This window comes from Eptatretus burgeri, chromosome 9 (genome assembly GCF_056783735.1).
Source record: "Eptatretus burgeri isolate ZD-2024b chromosome 9, Ebu_testis_v1, whole genome shotgun sequence".
Lineage (NCBI taxonomy): Eukaryota > Metazoa > Chordata > Myxini > Myxiniformes > Myxinidae > Eptatretus > Eptatretus burgeri.
The window spans coordinates 12,816,296-12,841,295 of record NC_140969.1 but is presented as its reverse complement, the minus strand read 5'-3'; the positions used below and the strand labels follow the sequence as shown (position 1 = coordinate 12,841,295).

The window sequence follows — 25,000 nt, the reverse complement described above, 5'->3', positions numbered from 1 at the left end:
TTCGCAGTGTGAGGCTTCACAATTTATCACTGGTTCTTAATTGCTCTTGTACGATTTAGAAGAAACTTGCAAGGATAAAAATCTATGACAATTCACTTCGCCATTAATTAAAAAAAAATAAAATCTGAAGTTTCAGGAGGTAAATCAGCATTCAACTTGTGCTCTGCTCAACACACTGCGCAAGAACCCTCAAAAGTGAACGACCATAAATGGCCAGCAATGGAAAAGCTTGTTCATTACACAAACATAACCGAAATGGGTAATCTTGTTAATTACTGGGAAATAATGAGTCGAAGTGCTGGAACTATAAACAAATGAATCTCGAGTTTGCTGCCTTGATTAAAAGGTCAGTAATAGATGAGTAAGAGAGACCCTCATTGACCCATTACTTTGTGACATGTTCCTTTGTTGGAATACTGCATGCGGTCTTCGAGTTGTTGAATCGTTGAATAAAGTTTCACTTTTAGTTACGGAAACCCAATTGAAACATGATCATTCAGGGGTTTCATTGTTTCACATGGGATTTTAAGAAAGAAACAATTTTGGCATTTCGATCTTTCTTAAAAACATCGAGGCTCGTGGAATATCAAGGTGATGGAGGAAAGACTCACAGTGTACCAGTACAGGAATGAATTAACAGGAAAAGAGGAGAGATAGGCATGGAAGGAAAAACAGCAATCTGGAAGTAAGAGGGTTGGGCTTATAGGCTGGGTCAATGGGGGTAATAAAGATTGTGGATTATGATGTCGGATGACAGGAGATGGATGGGTGGTGCACTTCCTAAGTGAAGCCCTGGAGGGAAGAGTGGGATAGAATAGCCTCTGGAAAGTTGTTCCACGGATGTGAGAAGCAAGGAGTGAAAAAGGTGAGGTTTAAAGTCAGCCTGGATTTTGGAGGTTTAATGAGGAGCAGGTTACTGGACAATGTGTGTGTCCTGGGGGAGCTAGAGAGGGTCGGAGTGCTGAGAGAGTAGAGGCAGCAAGACAGGAGGAAAGTCGGTTTACAAAAAAAAAAAAGTCATCACTGACATGCCATGATGTGCTGAACAAAAGCTCTTTGTAACGTTTCCATTTTGTGACGTTTCCCTTTTTCCTTGTTTTGAAATCTGAAGACTATTTACATTTCAGGTCACTGAATTCAACTCGGCAATTTCTTATTATTATTAGTTATTTAATTAATTTTTGGTCCGTGTTGAGCTCAAAAATAATTGGCTAATCGAATTCATTTTCCTTGTTTGTTACACATACGATGAGAAATTACAGCTTACTTTTAGTAAGTGTTTTTTAACTGACATATATTACTAAAAGGAGAAGCATCCATCCATCAGTGTGTCACACTTCATTCTAAATAGTTCCTGTTCTTGTAAAATAATTTAAAAAATGGTATTGTTGGAACGGTGTGATAATTGAATCAATTTACTTGGAACAAAAATCTGAATTGGTTTAATCATAAAAAATAGATGCCTGTTTAAAAAGCCCATCTTCTGGGAGAGAAGGATAAGGAGAAGGAGAAGGACCTCAAGTTTTAATGTAGCGGTTACTGGTGTCACATAATAATATGAAAAACATTGGACCGTTGGAAAGCGAATAATTGTCGATTCACTTGGAAAAAAAATTTGTGTGATGTCCGTTTAATCACACTGAAGATGCAAGTTTGAAAAGCACTCTTTGAAAGGTCGAAGAAGAAATGTGAATTAGAGCTTAATGCAGAGGTTCCAATGGTAACATTTATTATTCTACCAAAGCAAGAACCCTTAAGAAGGACACAGAAGGAACACACACAATTATATAGAGCAATACTTCTCAAAGCAATATAGAATATATATGAAAGTACACAGGAGCAAACAAACAACAATAACAACAGTCACCACAACAGCAACAACTACGTGTTATAAAGGACCAATTTTTCAAGTGTTACATTTCGTTTTATGTCCTCATTGAGAGTCACAGCTACCTCCAGTAGATATGCAATAACTGTATGTTCATGAAATACAACAGGCCGTCATTTGATTAAACGCATCAGCGAAGCAATGCATGTGTTGCCGTACTTTATTATTATTATTATTTTTTTTTTTTTTTTACCATTTCAGCTTTTGTCATCAAATTTTCAACTAAACTTTATCATGGGAATATGGAGAAGACGAATTAAGAATTTGGTCAAAAGGTCAAAGGTACTGTTTAGCATACGGAAGAAGTCCGAAGACAAAGCGGACGTGCACTACATTTTCAGATACTTTCTCGTTATTAAAATAGTAAGTGGAACAAACACAGAGGTACAAAGATAAAGGTCACTGTGATGAAACTGAAGGCAAAGATGCTGGTTTTCGTGACGCAAGCTTGGTTTTCCGGAGGAAGTAGAAAGCAGGCTTGATGTCGGCCCTGATCGGAGTGCATGTCGTTGTTTGGCGTCGAGAGCAGCTATAATGCGATATGGTAGGATTTTAGAGAATCATTGGAGTAATGTACTACTTTACTGATTGCGTTGTCATATCTGATTACTTATTAATGTGTCTTGTTTATACTTGTGGCTGCTTCAATCGAGTCAATTAAACCCTATAAACTGGAGATGGCTTCTTTCTTCCATTACAATTTAATTCACTCGATGACCTCAACCGACCATGGACAAGGTCCTCAAACCGGAAAAGTTGGATGTGGGCCCGAACACAAGTGTAGTAGAGATGCGATGGCATCATTGGTACTGCACCTTCTCGAACTATCTAACAGCCATCGAGGACCTTCATCCAGGCAGGCTGAACATCCTTATAAATCATGTCTCACCTGCCGTCTATGAACATTTTGCCAGGTGCGGAACATACGACACTGGCATCGACGTGCTCCGGGCGCTGTACGTGAAACCTAGAAACTAGATATTTGCAAGACATCTTCTCGCCATGCACAAGCAGGAGGCTGGTGAGACGCTCAATCAATACGTGCAAGCTCTGAGACGGTTATACAAAGATTGTAACTTCCAGGCTGTGACTGGCGAGCAGAATGGAGATGACGCTACCCAAGAAGCGTTTATACATGGATTGCAGTCTGCACACATACGACAGTGCCTGATGGAAAATGTGACACTGGACCTTCAAACAGCTTTCAACCAAGCCCGTGCTGTAGACGTGGCCCAGAAACAATCCGAGTCATACGGGCCACCTGTTTTCCCAATAAATACTGCAACCGTGGGAACACGAGAAGCTCGATAAATGCTTCATGTCGATAGCTGCAGTCCTCCATGAGTGCCTCTTGAAACGAAGGAAGAGTAAAATTTGCCTGAGGAACGAGATACCTTGACCTCGCCAACCACCTTTGCAGCTGCCTTTTGTGGATATAGGAGGCATCCACGAAACAAATGTCTTGCCAGGGATGCCGCCTGTAACTGTGGAAATAAGGGACATTACGTTAAGGTATGCCAGTCTGCCGCTAAGGTAAACAAATCAACATCAGCGGCTGTACGTACTCGAGGGAAGGTAGTGGCCGGTTCACCGCGTTGTTTACCAATAGCGATTGTAAAAGTACAAGTAAATGGACATGCGGCGGAAGCATTGATCAATACTGGCAGCTCCGAGAGTTTTAGCAGCAGCGCAATGGTAAAGACCATAAATGAAAGGTCTACCCAGCCAAAAATAAAGTAACCGTGGCTTCAACCTCATTACAGTCGAGAGTACAGGGATGCTGTAAAATCGAACGAGCCACAGCGGGATTCACCTATCGTGCTGTAAAGTTGCTGGTACTCCAAGATTTATGTGCAGATCTCCTCTTGGGACACGACCTATTAAAGCAGCACTCCAAAGTCGAGATACCCTTTGTTGGAGAAAAACCTCCTTTGACAGTGTACGTATTAACTACCGCTGCAGTATCGCTTCCCTCGCTGTTTGCAAATTTATCTCCCGAATGCAAACCAATCGCCATCAAGCGGCGGCGACATACAAACGTCGATGCAAAGTTCATCGCATCTGAAGTCAAGAGACTACTCGATGAGGGGATCATAGAACCGAGCAACTCGCCATGGCGCGTGCAAGTGCTGGTGACATCTAATCAGAACCATAAAAGATGAATGGTTGTTGACTACTCACAAACGATCAATCGATTCACACAACTCGATGCCTCTCCATTGCCATGCATAGACGAGATGGTAGAGAATGTGGCGAAATACCGAGTTTTCAGTACAATTGATTTGCATAGAGCACACCATCAGATTCCTATCACAGAAGAAGACAAACCCTATACAGCATTTGAGGTGGGTCAGAGACTTTCTCAGTTCCGCAGAATTCTTTTCGGAGTTACAAATGGGTTTAGTAGGGCAGCTAAATAGGCCCCACACGCACCCCCCGAGTACTTATGCAAACATACTTTGTTCGAATCCTTAAGGTGTCTCGTTAACGTTTTTAGATGTTCACAAGAAAATTAGGTTGGTCTTGGGGTCTATTTGGCTGCCATCTTGGATTTTGACATAACCAATTATCGAAAAACAGAAATTTTCACAACTTTTGAACCAAATGGACTAGAAACACAAATGAAGCATTTATGCTGCACAACTATGACACAGGAAATTAAACCAAATCATCATTTTTAACATTAGATGACATCTCTAATGAGAAAATAGAAAAATGTCCTATTTCAACATAATATATATAAGTAGACTAGGCGTAAGTCGGCAGCGTGTAACTCGTCACTTCGCCTAAGTCGGCAGCGTCAAAAAGACCCGAATTTATTTCATGTTAAATCGACTTACAGACTTTGAATAAAGTCTGTAAGTCGTCATCTCCAAGTCGTCACTTCATCCAAGTCGTCAGATGTTGTCCGTTCCTGCATAATGCAAACTCAAGTAAATTACCACGCCTAACTCGTCACACGGAACTGCTGCCTCGTGAGAAGCCCGATTTCATGGAATCGTGATGCGCGGGCTATTTATAACTGCGCTGCATTCAGCTCAGTCAGCGCGCCGTCCCACATGCATCTGAAGAGGTAGACAGGCTGAGCAATGCAGTCTCTGGCAAAGGAGTAAAGGATCGATTGAGCTTAGTGTTGAAGTACGATCATGGTTTTATATTGGCTTGTTTTGTACATCACCACACTCACTTACACATAGGTATTGAGTGGTAGTCATCACGATGACTGTGTGTCATGTAATTTGTCGATGGTATACGAGTTTTTCATTCCATATGAAAACTCATTCTACATTCATTCCAATGAATGAATTCTAACAGCCATTCATTCCACATTTGTCGATGGTCATATACCATCACCGATGGTACATGAGTTGTCTTACAGTTGTTCATTATCTTTACTTTTGATAAAGTGATTCATGAATTCCAGCTTTGCTTGATCACTTTCCAACTAACCAATGAACCCCCACCTATGCCCAGAAGATTGAGTTTCCCTTTTGGTACAATAGCTGGCTTAGAGATTGTTGCGCTCTCTCACACATACGTGTCCAGGCCACGCGCAACTTCATCCTTCACCCCACAGTCATCATGAATGTTCGCATACGCGTAAGTCATCAAATGTCTAAGTCGTCACTTTTTTCTTGGCCCCGATGGTGACGACTTACGCCTAGTCTACTGTATATACAAAAATAAGTCATCATCATCAAGGAACTTAACAGTTCCTCATAGTCATAAACACCAGCTTCCTCTTCCTTCAGTTCCTGCTCCTCCTCAGGGGTGTCCAAGAGGTCCACTAGGGAAGGGGGGAGAATTGGACCACGAGACCACACAGGTTCCAGGAATCCATCCATCTTCATCCAGCCATGATCATCCTCTGGTTTGGGAAGTTCATACATGGGCACATGGGCATGCTTCCACTGACCCACCCTGTAGTTGACCCCTGTCAACATGAGGAATTAGGGAGTCTCTGCATGGAGGAAGATGAGAAAGTTCAACCTTTGACTTGAATGTCAGTGTTTCCTCTGCACCCACCATCTTCTGCAGCATCAGTGTGTGCACTTCATCCACACTAGAGATGCGAGGATAGCCATACATCAGGCAGACAAACTCTTGCAGACAGTCTTACAGCTCGCCTTTCACCCTCCAATATACGGGGCCGAAAAGAACAGTTTCTGACTATTTTTTGCGAGGTGATCGCCGAAGTGCCGCTTGAGATGTTGAGGGCTGGTTTTTGGATTCAGTTAGCTGATGAAGGGACATTGTAAAGTACTGGTAACTTCCTCTGTGATAACCAATGGCATCCAGTTCAACACCATCTAATGAATCAGGTATCTGACTGCATATATATTCTCCATATGATAGGAAGACCCTGAAGGTTCAGCGAAACGTTTATCACGGATGTCATGCAGGAAGGCCAGTTTCTCAATGGGATCTGCTTTGATACTGCTTAATGATGTAAAATTCCCCTAATTATTAATACCAGTCACACGCAAGATACAGTTGGAGGAAGAGACTTTTTTAAGCTTGAGAGTTAACTGGACTTTCAGTGCTCGGGCATTATTTTTCTCCTTTCGGCATAGTTGGGTTAGTTTCTACTTGACTATGATGTGAACCCTCCACCAAATAAGCAATATGTCTGTCTACATTCGACAGATTCGTTTCTCACCATCACCGTTGCATGCACCTCAAACCAGAAGAAAATATGATGAAGCAAATGAGGAAAAATCGTTTGCAGAGGTAACAATGCTGTTGGTCAGTTTACATATAGCGAATGACCACCGCTGCCTCAACAGACACAAATCAGTAAGGTCCATACATTGATACAATGCAAAAAAAAAATCTTAACACCTGAAACAAACAAAAGTATTATTCAGTGTTCTAGGAAGTTCTCTCTCGATCGAGTGCAGCCTGTGGAAAACAGCATAAATTCCTCTTATTGTATTAGATTTAAAATTCAAGTTCCAGGATCTTATCACTAAATCAAGCTGCCTCATTTTTGAGTACTTCTACTCCATACATAAGGTGAATGAGACTATTCTTACCCAGGCCCAACATGGACTAAGTTCTATGAAGACTGACAAACATGTCACAAGGTTACAACATTTTACAAGGAATGACCATCGCTGACACAGTTATCAGACGCCAATAAGCAAGGCCTATACAATATGGAATAAGAGTTACAATGTTGTTGGTCAGTTTATATGTGGCAATTAACCACCATGGACCCAACATAAGGCATATATACGATTCCTTGGGCATGTTTTTTCACCATTTTGAGAAGTATGACCCAAAAAGCATTATCAAATATTAAAAACGATATTATAAATACATTTGTCACGTTAAAATTGTAAGGAATAGATGTTTCACTTGTATTTCCAGCAAGTTTGTTTCAGAAGTTATGAAAATTTCTGTTTTTCGATAATTGGTCATGTCAAAATCCAAGATGGCAGCCAAATAGACCGCAAGACCAACCTAATTTTCTTGTTAAAGGCCCGGTCAAACCTTGACGTTTTAGCCAGCGATGGCAACGTATTAAAATGTATGTAAAACGCTGGCTTACGTTGAACTTTTGATGTTTTTTTTTAAGATTCGGACGTATTCATAGCGACTTGGTCTTATGTATAACGCATTGGTAACGGACACAGAACATTTCGTTGTGTTATAGATAACTTATACCAACGAATGCTGAACCTGTTGTCGGCCTACACAACCGATGCCCAACGATAGTCTAACTTAGGCATAGCGCGTTGCACGCATCGCCGACGATGTCGTGACGTAGCCTATTAAAAGGCTGACGCACAACGATTCAAATCATAACTGCCGTAGAAATGGAAGTGTCAACATCGCGGTCACACCTTGGCGATCTTGCCAGCGTATGCCGACCTAAGAAAAATGTGTCTAAAACGTTGGGGCACGTCAAATACGGTATGAGTAAGTTTGGTATACGTGAGTAGAACGCTAAAGTACGCTATCGTACGTCAAGAAATTTTAAAACATGTTCAAAATTTTACGACATACTCGGCGTATGACACACGTTCCGCATGCGATGGGGATAAGTTTTACACACGATATGTGGACGCTTACACACGTCCACAAAGGCTACTTATAAGCTACTCATAAGTCGAAACACGTCGCGGTAATGTCTTTTTTACGCGAAACTTATTTCTAACTTATGTTTGACGTGCTTTGAACCAATTCTTTACTTAGTCCCAACACACATCGACGTATGTAGACGTATTCCAATGACGTCTTCTGGTCGACAAAAAAAAATAAATTAACGTGTTTCTAGCTTACAACTGCCATATAAAGACGTGTTCCCAGCGGTTTTGGGAATTGGTATATAAAAATGCTGCTCAGAAAAGGGGAACCCAACAGTGTTTTTGAGTCCTTTTTGAGTCGATGTCCATGTCAGCAGTAACAGTATCAGTATCAGTATTAGTATTAGTATTAGTAGTAGTTTGTTCATGTTGGCAGTAGTAGGTGAGTGTGAGGGGGAGGGTGTGGGTTATGATGGATCGTCCTTGCATCCGCGTGTCCATGGGTAGGAGACATCTTTTCACCATTGTTCGAAGTTCTTCGCGGCTAATTTTTTATGGGGCTTTTTCAACAATGAGCTGTGGCTTGTTTTTACGATTTAGGTCTATTCATAACGGGTTGGACAAATGCACAATGAACTAATAATGTGCATAGAGCGCTTTGATAACTTATAGATACGGTATACCAACGAATAATTATCGTGAAGCCGGCGTTCACAAACTATGCCCAACGATAGCCTAACTTATCCATATCGTGCGGCAGTTTATCTTTGCCGGTGACGTGGGGTTTGCTATTCATAGGCTGCCACTCAACGATTTAAATGGCTGCATCTCCACTATTGAAGTAGACACTTGCGCTCAACAATTGGATTTTTTTTACACTCAACGACTTTTAAACGGCACCACTCAGCTATTTTCATTGTTTACAATGAACGATTTAAATTGCTGTCACTCGCCTTTGTTTTTTGACGCTGGCGCTCGGAAACTTTAATCGTTTCTATTGAACGTGCTAAATCGCTCAAACTCCACTATTGAAAGTAGACGCTTGCGCTCAACAATTGGATTTTTTTTACACTCAACGACTTTTAAACGGTACCACTCAACTATTTTCATTGTTTACAATGAACGATTTAAATTGCTGTCACTCGCCTTTGTTTTTTGACGCTGGGGTTTGGAAATTTGAAGCGTTTCTTCTGAACGTGTTAAAACGCTCAAACTCGACTATTTTAAATAGACGCTGCCGATGGACAATTTGAATCATAGCCAAGCTAGACATCGAAGTGTGAACATCCTCGTCATGCCGAAGAAAAGTTTGAAGAATGCTGCAAATAAGTGTCCTGGCCGTGGCCGTGGACGCTGACGCAAGGACGATCCATTATACCGACGTCTTTCAGCCTATGAGTAACTTAAAAGTAACGTCTGTCGATGTGTGGCAACGATCGCGTAACGTGCCAACAACACGTTAATCATAGGTTAGAAATAAGTTTCGGGTACACTAAACATTACCTCGGCGTGTCTCAACTTATGATTAACTTACAAGTAGCATGTGTTGACGTCTGTCAACGATCGCAGACCGTGCATACAACTTGTGGCCAGCGTAGCGGAACGTGTGAGTCATACGCCGGCATACGTCGTGAAATTTCAAGCATGAAAAAATTTGAGGACAACCAAAAAGTACAACGTTTAAAGCCAGCGTACAACGACGTATGGCAGTGTTTTTCAGCATGCTCTCAATGTTATCAAAACTTACCCATAACGTATTCAACGTGTGCCAGCGTTTTAGAAATAAAATTCAAAAATCGGCATACGTTGGCTAAAACGTCAAGGTGTGACCGGGCCTTAACATCTAAAAATGTTAACTAGACAGTAGACACCTTAAGGATTCTAAAAAAGTATGTGTGCATAAGTACTCAGGGGGGTGCGTGTGGGGTCTCTATTTCGCTGCCCTACGAGGTAGCAAGTTTCCAACGAATTATAGACAACATAATTTCAGAGGAAAATCTAAAGGACACCTGTGCTTACGTGGATAATGTGACGGTGTGCGGAAAGAATCAGATAGAGCATGATGCAAATTTGGACAAGTTCCTAAATATTGCCAGAAAGTATAACCTGACATTCAACTATGACAAACGTGTGTTCTCTGCAAAGACAATTGACTTACTCGGCTGTGCGATAGCCAACGGCACGATCACACCCGATTCTGAATGCCTGCGCCCCCTTCGCGAACTACAACCTCTTCATGATCATGATATGCCATCATTGCATCACGTAATGGGCATGTTTGCACACGATTCGCAATGGATTACCCGATATTCTGAGAAAATTCGTCCTCTCGTGAAACGTCGAAGCTTCCCACGACCAACGGCTGCCGTAGAGGCTTTCAAAAGTCTCAAGGACAACATCGCCGACTCTGTGGTAATGGCAATTGACAGCACTGTACCATTTGTTGTGGAAACTGATGCCTCAGATCACGCAATCACCGCAACGCTTAATCAGTCTGGACGACCCATCGCGTTTTTCACAAGAACTCTCTCTCTCTCTGCGAGTGAACAGCGACATTCGGCATTTGAGAAGGAGGCGTATGCTGTTGAAGAGGCACGACGTAGATGGAGACATTATTTGCTGGGCAATCACTTTCAACTCGTTACTGACAAAAGATCTGTTGCGCTTATGTTTGATGGTAAAAACGGTGGGAAAATTAAGAACGACAAAATAATGAGATGACGCATTGAATTGTCTTGCTGGAGCAATGACATTGTTTATCGACCTGTAAAAGACAATGCTGCAGCAGACACCTTTTCATGGTTCCACTGTTCAGCAATTACTAACAAGACCTGAGAAGGCCTCCATAATTCATTATGCCATCCAGGAGTAACAAGGATGGCTCACTTTGTGTGCTGTCGCAATCTACCCTTTTCCATAGAGAATGTTAAAAAGAACGAGTACTTCTTGTCCAGTTTGTGCTGAACTCAAACCCAGATTCCATACGGCTGCTTCAGGCACATTGATCAAAGCTACTTCGCCATTCGAGAGACTAAACATTGACGTCAAAGGGCCTCTGCCTTCAGAGACAAACAACCGCAACATGCTGACAATTGTTGACGAATTCTCAAGGTTCCCGTTTGTCTTTCCATACGTTGACATGACTTCAGCAACGGTCATGAAATGTCTCTCTCAATTATTTGTCCTCTTTGGTATGCCTTCCAATGTACATTCAGACCAAGGTCCATGCTTCATGTCAGATGAACTCAAACAATTTCTACATGGACGTGGCATTGCCACAAGCCGAACTACCAGCGACAACCCTCGAGGTAATAGACTGGTGGAAACATATAATAACATCATCTGGAAAGCTGTGACTTTAGCTCTGAAGTTTAGAGGACTCATGATTGGACAGTGGGAGGCTATCCTTCCTGATGCTCTGCATTCCACAAGCTCGCTGCTTTGCACATCCACTAATGCCACTCCTCACGAACGACTGTTTTCCGACCAGCGCCGATGCACCAACGGTCACTCTGTGCCTACCTGGTTGGATTATCCTGGTACTGTGCTGTGTCATCTTCTTTCTTCCATTACAGTCACAATTTACCATGATCACCCAATCTCCAGAGTTGGAGTTTATTATATTGAGAAAACGATGTTTGAGAGAATAACAATTTAATAATTTGACCAATTTGTGACAATTATATTTGTAACTCCTTTTGCCATTTCACTGTCATCAAAATTCATGAATATTAATAAGAGGGAGTATGGTAAAAGTGTGTAAGAACGATTCATTGTCTCGGAGATGTAAAGCCAAACGGATAAACGAACAACGTCTGTGATGTTGAACTTCATAACTGTTTGTAACGTTTCCTTTAAGCAACAAAACAAAGGCATGTACAAGTATTTAGAAAGAAGTGCAGAAATTTTTTAGGTTTTTGTGACTTTGCATTACAAGTACTAATTCGAGGCCAAAATCATTGATAGTGATGCTTTTTTAGGGATAATTGTGACGTTTACAAAATGGATGGAAAATTGATGTATTGAAAAATGGATGCCAATCTGTGCAAGATTTTATGATTCATACAACTCAGCTTTGAGTTACCAGGATGACAATCAGGCAGAAAAACAAACTCAAGCGATGGCCATATTTTTTAGCAGCGTCTCGCATAGTGAACGCTGCTCATAGAGAGCTCGGCATTCTTCTTCTTCTTCTTCTTCTTCTTCTTCTTCTTCTTCTTCTTCTTCTTCTTCTTCTTGTGAAGACAAAACCTTAGCCTCTAGGACTCGGCTCTTGTATATACAAGATCCGGATCTCCTTAAATACTGAGCACATGTACACATCCTCGCATTGACGGTGCATTTTGAGAGCGTCTATCATGAACTTTTAAATATATTCGGACATTTGCTTTAAAGTTTTGAAAAGTTCACATTAATATTTAAAGATTATTCCATTTATCGTATTGTAATTTCGTAAATACACTATTTATTTCGTAAATACACTATATATCGTAAATACATAAATACATTATGATGGGTCTCGCTGTTGGCTTAATCAAGGCACGTGACGAAATATCGGAAGTTGTTGTTGTTTTTTTGTTTGTTTTTTTTTAGCCGACAAAACCTTTAGGACGCTGCTCTTGGACACATTTGTCCTTGTTTTTGGATGTACCGCACTCTTTGCAGAGCGATGGTGCTGCCGAAGCAGTTTCTTGGGAAGGGTTAAAATGGGTGGATTGTCATTACCCAGCATTGTTTTTCTGTGCTCTGCCCTTTTAATTACCGAGCAAGGAAGCAGCACATACCTTTTAAAAAATTTAACCCTTTGTACCCTTGCATCCGTATTGCCAACCGCTATTCAAATTTCCATATCCCTGAGTGGCCAGTTTACCGGCTGCGATTCAAAACTCCATATACCTGAGTGGCCAGTTTACCGGCCGCTATTCAAACCTCCATATACCTGAGTGGCCAGTTTACCGGCCGCTATTCAAACCTCCATATACCTGAATGGCCAGTTTACCGGCCGCTATTCAAAACTCCATATACCTGAGTGGCCAGTTTACTGGCCGCTATTCAAACCTCCATATACCTGAGTGGCCAGTTTACCGGCCGCTATTCAAACCTCCATATACCTGAGTGGCCAGTTTACCGGCCGCTATTCAAACCTCCATATACCTGAATGGCCGGATTTTTCTCCAGCAATCCCAGGGTGTGGGAGCCAAAAGTCCAAGGAGCTAAGGGTTCAAAGGGTAAAGTCTTTGGTATGACTCAGCCTGGTTTGAAGCTCCCAGACTTGGAGTAGCCCTCTCTAAACATTACACCACCAAGTATGGTTGACCACCATATAGCGCAGCAGATATGTGAACGAAGTGTCGGTTTGGTCATGAAAGCATAAACGTTGACACACTTCCAGCCCCATAAGTGGATCCAGACCACCAGATCAAGGAAAACATTTCAACGTTTAAACAGATAGTGGCCATTTTAGAAAATGGCGGCCATTTCAACCACAGGAAAAAAAATCTGTGAATAACCACTTGCTAAAAATGTTCCTTGGGACATACCCTCCCAGCAAGCCAAGTTCCATGCTTTTATCGCCAAACTCACAATATCACTCCCCTAAACCCCCTTCTCATGCTCACCCTCTTCAGTATGCTATTTCATATTTCTGCTGCACTAACAGTTAGATTTCCATATAGAGAGGTCGAACTAATAACACAATTTCCAAAAGTCTGTAAACAATAAGGTTGATGCATGCACGTCACGCATTTATTTACTTTGAGCATTAATAACCCATTAATCCATCATTTAATCAGCTTTCCTCACTGCTAATAAAACAAACAGCACCTGTACTAATCTGCTTAATGTCCACAGAGTACCACACAAAGCTTCCACTAAGTGCATCCTACAAGGACCAATGGATATTAGCACAATTTTTTTTTAAAACAAAGAAGAGTCCCACCTTGAGATGAAGTTATAAATGGTGGCATTCTCTTCAAATATCTTGCAATTACTCGCCTCTTGTGGGACATGGCCTTTTCATGCCAAATTTCTTGAAGCCGTGCTTATGCGATGCGCAGAAATCCACCCGATGTCGTCCGATGTCGTGTCAGCGCCCTGTGATGCAACGCGGAATGGCAAATCATTCGAAGGCATTTTGAAATGAACCGTGAAGTTGAAAACTCCTGTGAAGTCCAATGGATGCCCGAGGGCAAGTCAAATATGAATCTTTGATACCTTAGAATTAGAAATCTTAAAATTTAATATCAAATCGAGTTATGATGTTTTAAGCGGTATATTGGAACAATTGATCAAGGTGAAGGATTTGAGCCTTCAACTTTTACCTGACCTTTGGCAAGGAGGCCTGACCTTTGGCAAGGGGGTCAACAATATACTATGTCATGCAACAGCAATCACTGGGTCATCGAGAGGACGAATACCCTTCATAATATGATTGTGATGAAAGCAGGATTAAAGCAGAATGTTAAAACAATCATAAAAATACAATAATTAAAAGTTCCGAATACTGGAGAGTTCATAGAACACCTTACCCTGCGCTATATTGAGAAACAAGGACATGGGCTGGGTCTACGAGCGGCAACTTTAATTGGTCGTGATGATGTAAAATGCCGTAATATTTTGTTGAAGTACTGCGAAACGGAAGGGTTTGGAAAGTGCCAAAGATGCGATTTGTGTTCCACAATGTTCAAGTATATAATTCAATTGAAATAAAATAAAGATTTTAGAGTTTGAAGAAAAAACAAAATTCCAGAAGTTTATAGCTGTTGACAGTGTCTTTCACACCACCTTATTTAACATGTTGCATTAGTTATTCGTTACTGTTGTTTGTGTCCTTTATAACGTCCTTATAAAACAGTAAGTTTCCTGTTTGGAATGATTTTCAATTTGGTTTGACTGCCGGACAGGCAGCCAGAGTAAAAAAAAATTTATCTCACTCCTCTCTGTGCACGTGTGATCAGGATGAATTCAGAGACAAAGTACCGTTAAACTACAGGTTGCTGATTCATGTTCAAAATATAACATCCAATTGAAATCAAGTTGTTCCTCGATCATAAACTGACGTTTGTGGACAGGACAGACAGACCGAAGTGAACCAGTTGCTTAACCCCACTTTTCGCTTTGCATGTGTGTGGGAAAAAAAACAAAATAATTCTCGACTAATCAAAACTTTTGTTATCAAACCATGTTAGTTAATCATGAATATCAAAGTACGATCACATCAGTGAAATGGATATTCCACATGTCCGTTTGGCAATGAGGTGAATAACAATATTGCAAGAGATGTGAGCGCTTTTGAATGGCTTTATAACTTAGTTTGCAAGTCAATCAATAACCTCTTACCCACACAGCACTTGATTTTCCAGCACAGGAAACCCAAGAGATGGAAAGCTCTGGAGTACTTAGGAGTGTCAACAAAGGATAAAGAAGTTAATTGATCTTATGAGTCAATTTTCCCAACAAAATATTGAATGCAAGAGCATTAAAATACAAATGGGGGAATTTGAGCAGATTCATACAACAAGACAATAAGTGGGGGGGGGGGAGGAAGACAGACAAGGAATGGAAAGATGTGTATGAAGGTGATGTGATGTAAGAAATTAGAAGAAAGGTGCATTGAAAGTTTGCAACTACAGTGTAGTCTTTGCTTCATGGTTATAAGCTCATTCATGCTGTTGTAAGATCAATATCCAAGCTGTTGGAGGTTCAACAACCTGTTGGAGATTGAACAACCTGCTACTTTTTTTTTTCTTAATTTGAATTGTATACATTGTCGAAGCTCATATGAGAGCTAACACAACACACAACAAGGGAGGCAGGAGACAAGAGTGGTGGTAGAGGGAAGGACAAAACAGTGGGGAACAGAGACATAAGGAGATCTGTGAAATGGTGAGGGATGGGGTAGGGTACCCATGGTATACAAGATTGACCCTACAAGGACTTTCAGGACCTTACACGACAGGGAACTTTCAGGAAGGAAGGCATGAAATTTGAAGGAGGTGGGTTTGGGGTGGATTAATGGGGGTAGAAAAGATTGTGGTCTTGGATGAGGGGAGATAAGAGGTGGTGGTGAACGGCTGTTTTGAAGACCTGGAGGGAAGAATGGGATTGACGAGAGTGTGGGAGTTTATTTCAAAGGCGGGGAAAAAGAGGAATGAAAGAGTGAAGGTGAGCAGTGATTCGTGATTTTGGTAGTTTTACCAGAAGGGGGTTGCTTGCAGACATTGAGGCCCCTGCAGAAAAATGGGGGGGGGCATATCGCGGACAGAGCAGGGGGGGCAAGACCGGAGAGGAGACGGGAGAAGACAGAAAGACCACCAACCTGCTTGTGGTGAGAGAGTGAGAGGCCCAAACACTCAGCCTCACCGCGAGAGATATCAATGATCCTAAATGCCTTGGTTTCCACAGCGTGAAGCCAAGAAAGGTGAGAGGCAGGAGCACCAGCCAAGAGGGGAGAGCAGTACTCCATCAGGCTGTGAATGAAAGCTTTGTATGTGGTCAGGAGCTCAGGTGGGCCAAGGAAGGACTTTGCACGATGGAGGATGCCCAGTCGGTGACTGCCTTTGGAGGCCAGGTTGGAAACATGAGGAAAAGATCATGGCAGATAGTGAGACCCAGAAACTTGAATGAAAGGACTTCTTCCAGAACATTGTTGAGAAAGTAGATTGGGGGGGGGGGGGTTCCAAACAGTCCTTTCGGAGAGACATAGTGAGAAAGTGAGATTTGTTCGGATTGAAAGACATGTTCCACGTTTTGGACCAGTTTGTGATTTTATCCATATCTGCAGAGAGCGAAGAAGCAGCTGCTTGCTGATCTGAGGGATGACAGATGGTATGGCAGAGGGTGGAGTCATCAGCAAAGAGATAAAGAGAATTTTCCAGAGACTCAGAGAGATCATTGATGAAAACCAGAAAAAGAAAAGGTCCCAGAACGCTACCTTGAGGAACTCCAGCCTGGACAGGAAGAGGGGATGAGAGAACTCCATTTAGGGCCACATGTTGACTTTGACAAGAGAGGAAGTCTGCGAGCCATAAGTGGAGATGGCCTTGGATACCATAGGAAGAGTGTTTGGTGAGCAGGGCAGGGTGCCAGACCGTGTCAAAAGCACGTGATATGTCTTGGGATCTGGCTCTGATTTCATGTCTGGCATTGAGGACCTCCATCCATTGTTGTGAGAGCAGAAGCAGCATATCCAGGGTAGTGTGATCTGGTCTGAAACCAAATTGATGATTGGAAATCAAGCCATTGGAGAAGAGGAACGATTTAATGTCTGAAGTGATGATGAATTCCATAACCTTGCTGATGATTGGGAGAAGGCTGATTGGTCTGTAGTTGCAGGGATCTGTTTTTGCACCTTTTTTATGCAGGGAAGTAATGTTTGCTGATTTCCAAGCAGATGGCAGATGACCCTGAGCAAACCAGAGGGTGAATAGAACAGAGAGAGAGAGAGTGTGTGAGCAAGAGCAGAGGAGCAGGTTTTTAGGACACGTGGGCTGATGCCGTCTGGACTGGTTGCAGAATCTGAGTCGAGGTTTTACAGCAAGCTCTCCACCTTGTCAGGAGAAAAGGACACAGAGTCCAGGGACAGTTGGGTGTGACTGGGTAAGGTGGGTACAGAAAGTGATGGGTTTGGGACACAAGATTTAGATGCAAACACCGAGTTTAGGCATTCAGCCTTTTCACATGCGGTATCAGCAGTGCGGCCATTTGAGGTAAGGGAGGGGATGGAGGGGGAACATTCACCAGAAACAGATTTAGATGCCACCAGGATTTGAAGGAGGGAGAGAGGTTTGAGAATTCAGACTTGAGATTAGAAAGATGTTGTTTTCTGGCTCTCCTGAGATCTATGACCAAATTACTACCAAAAGCAAGTAGTGCTCAAATTTCAGATCTACTACCCTGCTGCAAATCGGTGTGTCACATCAGACCATTTTACATATTATGGATTCAAAAACCTTCACATCTTCAAACTGGCCTCCAGACTTAGACGCCTCTTTCGAATACTCCACGTCACCAAGATCTTATCTCGTTTGCTCCAAAGCTGTTAATGAGGCCCTCAAACTAATCAGTATCACCCATTCGGAGGACGTGGCACAAGGGCTTCTTCTCTCAGCACAGACAGGTTTGTGGTGGTGGCAGTCCTAAATCACCTTCTGTCTGGTCTCCCTTCTCCCTACCTGTTTGGCCACTAGCCCTCACTGACCACACTTGGTTACATATACTCAATGTGTAGTTCATTCTTTCTCAAACTTCCCAGGTAAAATCTTTCACCCCACCTCCACTCCTTTATGCCTCCCTTTTCTTTCGTATGTGGAATTACCTCCATGAGTATGTCCTGGCTTTGAAAAGTGCAGTCCACCACTTCCTTGTGCTGTCTCCTATGCATGTCAAGGAACACTTTCTCTCGCTAACTTTACTCGTACCTTCTACTATCACTTCCAGCTTCCTGCTTGAGACTCAGCAGAATGGGTCGTAGTCAGTCCAGGAATCGAATCAAAACAAGGCAAGTTAGTTCAACGTTGAGTGCGCTACCTCTGGAGCTATTATCCTGTTATCCTCGTTGGTATTTCTGTGATCCTGTTCCCAAAACGTTCAGGATAATTTCTTTCAAAAGACTCCAATGTATTTGCCATTAATCTGAGCTACCAGGTGTTGAGTTCGATTCCATTCCAAGGCAAATATGATCATAACAAGAGGGATGCACAATCAGAGATGCACATTGGTTCCCGGTGGAGCCAACTGATATTATTGAGCACTTGAAATTCAGCCTCAAAGTGAAAACACGATTTTGTTTTCTCAAAAAAACGGAACACCAAGATTACAAACATTTAATGCCTCCCCCTCTGGGAACCATAATAATTAAATAAAAATAATTAAATAATTGAAAATTAAATACTGTATTAGAAAATTGAAAAAATGTAACGATTGAAAAAAAATTTTTAATGGAAAATTTACAACTGAATAACTAAATAAATAATTGAAAAATGAAATATTTGTAAATTGGAAAAAGAAGTTAAACAACTGAAAATTGAAAATTTTAACAATTAAAAAAATCAAAAAATGGAAAAAAATATTGTTCAAAAAGCAGGACATAATGGATACCAAGACTAAACAATTAATATCTTTCTCCAAAAAATGTCCTTCGGATTGATGCTAAGAAGGATTGCTGCAATATGAAGTACGATATATTGTGTACATACATGAAACCTATTTCTAGGACAAGTTCACCTTTTGGTATCACAGACTTCCATTCATTTGAGACATTGTCATGAACGTAAGGTGGGGGGTCTCCACACAGTCACATCGATCCAATTCACTATCCCGAAGGAATTATGTACCGTCGTCCCGACGGTCCAACAGACCTTCCCACTGTGATCCAATCACAAGGATTAGCCGAGCGCAAAGCCATTGAAATTGTGAATAGAAACTTACTTTATGTGAGTTCATGCGCTCACCATGGATGGATGCTCACAGAAGCAAGGACAGAACCAGCGCATTTACAAAAAAACAAACAAATGTATTTAAGAGCTCACATATTTACATATGAGCTTTACAAGTAACACCAATGGCTTGATTACACAGAGAGGCACACATTAAATATCATTCAATCAAATAAAATAATTAACCACAAAGGGAATTTCAATACTTCACTTCATTGAATAATTAATCAAAAGTTTAACATTGCCTAAGCCTCTGCACACAGAAATGTAAATACAGTATAGAAACAGAAAAGACACAGATTTGAGACCCTAACAGTATCTATTTGAGACCCTCACAGATTTGAGACCCTAACCCTAACCCTAACAGTATCTTGGATACCGACAAGTAGACCAAGCCAGGGCAGTCTGTGATGACAATGGAATGCACTTTAGGCCAAGCTGGTTGAAGTGAAAGGGAGAGACATGGCTCACAGTTTCTTGGATGAAATGCAATGGGAATATTGCTATTAGACTTGTGGATGCAAATTCGCTGTTCTTGAGTCTTGTCACGTCAATAATCCCAAATCAGCAAAACTCCCCACGACACATTCCAACACTGCTCGTGGGATCCTGTATTGGCCGGGTTGTTGTTCTGCTGCAGCTGTAGAGGTTTGACTGTAGATTGTCAACTCACTCACTCTACTCACTACTCCAAACCAGACAAACTGCTGCTAAGGATTCCCTCCACCCTGATACCCCGTATCTCTTTCTCCGATGATGTTCAACCCCCCCCCCCCCATGTTGTTGTATGGGAATCCTATGTTATAGGAAAATCAGCCAATTAGAGATGCTAGCCAGAACCTTTCAGATCTTTGCCCCCACTGCCCTCCCAACCCATCTTGTGACTCTACCATAGTCAGAATAACTGGTAGAGGGAGAGCACTGAAAGAACATATTGCTTTTGGAGAACGAGTTAATGTGATGTGATTAATCTCAACAAATGACGATATAAGCAAGACAAAAGACACACTACAGTCTCAAACAGCACACGTGAAGCAAATTCTATACAAGCAAAATATACACATCCACAGACCGCATAAGCTTTCACGAAGTCAAATAATTTGCACAAAATATCACCCCTCTCGCTAGTAACAGAATTTGTGTTCAAAACTATCAGCAGCCGCACCTTGATGCTGCGACCTCAATTTCACCGCAAGTGTAAATACAACACATCCGTCATTTGTCCAGATCTCCCTCTGCTTCTTCTCACCCCATCTGATACCACCAGTACAGATTATAATTTTCACTTGAGGAACATGGCATCTCGCCTAGCCGATTCCAAGCATGTGGCGCACATTCATCTGTTGTGTGAACAGGATTCATCCGATTCATAAGAGGTCGAGGCTGAACCAGGTGAAGACAATCAAGTGACATATTTATTATGTCGAATGAGTAACTTAAGTAAATGTGAGTTAAGTATACAGGATGCAGATATTTGTGTGTTTGTGAAAATGAAACCGACCAGTTAAGAATTACGAGGCCCATAAATATTGCTTTGGCCCTGGAATAAAACAGTCTGCATTAGCATTGCAAGCAGAAATTGTGTTCGCGGCAAGCAATGACTTGGTGTGTTTATAACTTCTGTTAAAGGTGAGTTTTTACGTACGTGGATATCAGGACGTTTATAAAAATCGGCAATGTGGAAAATTAATCGGAGTGCTTCGTAGATCATGAATTTCAGCGTTATTGTACGAATGCGCAATTTATATTGCTGCGTGTAGTGATCAACAAAATGTTCGACACAAATATTTAACGGTGTTTTCATGAATGCGGTAAACGTGGGTTTATCTGAAAGGCAGAGATGGACAATGTGGGTGAATCGTGTTCAATCAATACTCGTGAAACAATGTATGTTTATCTAAAAAATATATATATATATATATATATATATGTTATCATGTGAGAACAAGTTGTGCATTTCTGTATTTCAATTTGTTTTTGATTAAAACCAACAAAAAGCTCATCCTTCCGGACAGAAGGAAGACAAAAAAAAAGACCAGGTACTTGAAATTGCTCATGTTTAGCGATCGAAGAAAATCAAGTCAGTGGCTGATAAATTTAATGAGAGCAGGTCTGAAGATTAAAATCTCGTCTAGTACTGTGCATAGAATTGCAAAAAGTATCCATGACAGATTTGTAGCAAATAAACCACCGCTGAAACCACAGAGTAAGGTGAAAAGACAATTGGGCAACTGAACAATTTGAATCAGGTACTCTAGTCTGATGATTCATAGTATGAACTTTTAGGATGTGAGAGATGCCAGTTTGTACAATGAAGACCTGGAGAACGTTATGACGCTCAATGTTTGCAGCTGACTGTGAAACACAAGGAAGGCTCTATGATGGTCTGGGGTTGTATCTCAGCTTTTGGTGTCGGAAAACTTGAATCAATGGGACGCTAACAAAAGAGAAGTACAAGCAGATACTGCAGCACCATGCAGTTCCGAGTGGAAATCGTTAAATCGGAAGAGGATTCATTTTCCAACAAGACACTGATTCAAAACACACTTCCAATAGAGTAAAACAGTATTTGGAGAACAAGGTTACAGCTGGTGTGCTCCAAGTGTGAGAATTGCAACCCCAGAGTCCAGACATGAGTCCCATCGAGGCCATGTGGGATTACCTGCTGAAAACAGAGGAGAACAAGAGGAACCCAAATAACCTTACACAAATGTGGAATGTACTACAGGATATCTGGATCCTAAAGTATGACTATCATTGGAATTACCCAAATTTTACTCAGTACTGTATGTATACATTGTTGTGGAAATGACTTTGAGGGGTTAACATTGCTGAGCATAGTACAGATATCTCTTATTGTGAATGTAATAGAAAAAGCGTGAGCTTATGGAGTCATGGTATTAGATGTGCGTCGCTTTCATGTATAGGAAGACATCGTCCACCCTCCCTAATGCTTGTGTCTCAAAACCACCATCTCATCGAACCCCTATTTAGTGTTTTATCTTTTGAAATCTGTCCTTTATAAATCGGTGTGATTTGGGTGGTTGTGATCACTGTTGGAATTGGCACGTCCATTAAAGGACTCATTGGATATGGGCGACCAGTGCTCATAACAATACTGTGTCATGTGCATTGCGACTCCACGCGGTCATAATTAGAGATCAGGTGTATGGCACCCACCAGCATAACGCATCGGCTGGCTCGGTTGTCCCACTCAGTATGGTATCGGGATGGATAGACCTGTGGTCCGGCATGGGGCGACTGAACTAATCGTCCATTGCGGCCACTTTGACGCAGCCTGCCGGGATTCATACCAGGTCACTGGGATGACCCAACAGCTACAACAATATGTATATACGTACAGGGGTGCAAATGTCCAAGTCCAGGAGGAAATTTATGAATTCAGATGTAGTAACAAAATAAATCATTGTATAATAAAACCAAAAGCATTTTCAAAGGATTTCCATGAACTCGCTCAGAATATCACACTTATTATAATAGGAAAAACTCAAATCAGTTGAAATATAATCAATAATCAGTGTGACCTCCTTTTGCCTTGAGAACTGCCTCAACTCCACTTGGCATTGATTAGATTAACCTGACGCTTGACTCTGTCAATAGGAGGGGTTTTCAAATTGTTTTCTCCTCCTCCTCCCCCCCTCCTCCTCCTCCTCCTCCTCCTCCTCCTCCTCCTCCTTCTCCTCCTCATTAGTTTAAGGATTTTGGTTGAGCCAATCTTTTCCCAACAGTTTTGTAATGCACTCCACAGCATAGTTAGACTGCTCACTTAAACTTAATCTTTCTCTCAAATGTATTCACCCTTCATTTATGCTGTTAAGACGAAGTCTCTGAGGACTGCTTGCCTGAGAAATGGTTGGGGACACATTTAAGTAACAAAATGGCCACCAGTTGGCCATCTTGGATCTAATCTCAAAAATAAATTACATGCTTATATGAGCCATCATTCTTTAGCTGTGTGCCAATTTTGAACAAAATCGGTCCATGCATCTCCAAGAAATGGTTGAGGACAGGTTTGACGCCGAGTTTTTTTTACAACTAAAATGGCCGCCAGTCGACCATCTTCGATTGCATCGTGAAACAAAATGACATGCTTATGTATACCATCATTTGTTGTCTTTGTGCCAAGTATGGATAAAATCGGCCCATTAATGTCCGAGATATTGTTGCGGATGCACACACACACACACACACACACGCACGCACGGACACAAAAATTGAGACGAAATCCACAAGCCCCCGTTTCGGATTAGGTCCAACGGGGTCTAATAAATCAGAATGGCACTCGGTAGAACACATAGCTCCGCCAGGCTGAACAGCTTATGTTTTGTATTCCACTGATAGACTGGACCTGCATTCGTACCTTAACCAAAATCAAATCGTCTTGTTCTTGTCACCTTCCAAACTCAGCCACCAATTTTCATCCAAATCCATCCATAACTTTTTGAGATCTCATGCTATATATCGTTTTTGGCTCTTTCTCCTTAATGGTGAAGAATCACACAAAATAATTCTCGTATCCGGATCCAAATCTTCACCAAAATCTAATCAATTCATCCTTATCACACACCCAAACTGTCCACATAAATTCGTCAGAATCCGTCCATAACTTTTTGAGATATCCTGCTCACAGACAACAAGACAGACAGACAGACATTGGTGAAAACATAACCACCATTCACCTTCAGTGCCATAGGTATTTAAAGAATATCGATACATATCTTCAATATTGTGACAAATGTGTGTTTGAAATCGTGATTTGAGAAAGCTTGGCATTGATTTAAGTGGACTCATACTTTTGCACTCCACTGTATATCTTCAAATCCTTCTGTATACTGTATATGCTTTTAGACTTAATTCCAGGCAGTTAGTAAAGTCAGCGATGGTGTCAGGGGATTGGTTGTGATCAGCTGGAAAAAAAAATGGATAAAATGGTGATGATGCAGAGGTGCTTATATCAACAGTATTCAAATACACAAAGCTGATGTACAAAGCTGATCTCAAACTTTGTCTCGTGTTTGCAGTGGGTGCAGACAGACTAAAGATCAAATTATAGTGCTTTCTACATCTGCTCGACGAAAGTTTGTTTCGTCACAAGAAGAGCCTAATGGCTATTGTTAATCTGTGAAATGTGCAAGTTCATTTCAAAATGATGTGGAGATCAAGCTCCAAATATCCTCTTGTTGAGTTTTGTGCTTTGAACCCAACAGGATGGTGTAGACTGTAGATGATGCACACCGACTTTTGAGCTGTCTAGTGTGGGTTTGATTATTGGCCTGGCTGCAAACTGTCGGATTTGTGCTTTGTAGGCAGGGTGTTGCATCACACACAGGGTGCTCCATCTCTCGGATGGGTGTTAAGCCAGGTATCTCGTTTGCTATCATCCAACTAAGATATTCCAGTTTTGTATTTTAAATTAATTTTTCTGAAATTTATAGAATTTGTTTTTCACTTGGAAGTTGTGGGTTACGATGTGTAAATAAAGGTGAAAAAAGCCTGATTTAATGCAATTTACTTCCAGGCTATAAGGCAACAAATGGTTAACATTTCGAAAGGGGCCGTAGACTTTATATCGGCATTGTATGAGACATATAGTCTGTTTTGTGAGAAGTATTCCAAATGAGCCG

General features: G+C 41.5%; 1 long non-coding RNA gene across 1 annotated transcript in view; it reads right to left on the bottom strand.

Moving 5' to 3' along the window:
* Positions 1-624: 624 nt before the first annotated feature.
* The window catches only part of LOC147019553 (uncharacterized), a 70,589-nt gene continuing 46,213 nt past the window's right edge, over positions 625-25,000 (bottom strand). Inside the window, exons 4-5 of the long non-coding RNA XR_015062025.1 lie at positions 13,859-14,013; positions 625-3,372 (exon numbers count right to left, since the gene is read on the bottom strand). This is a non-coding gene — a long non-coding RNA (uncharacterized LOC147019553). The remainder of the gene's footprint in view (positions 3,373-13,858; positions 14,014-25,000) is intronic.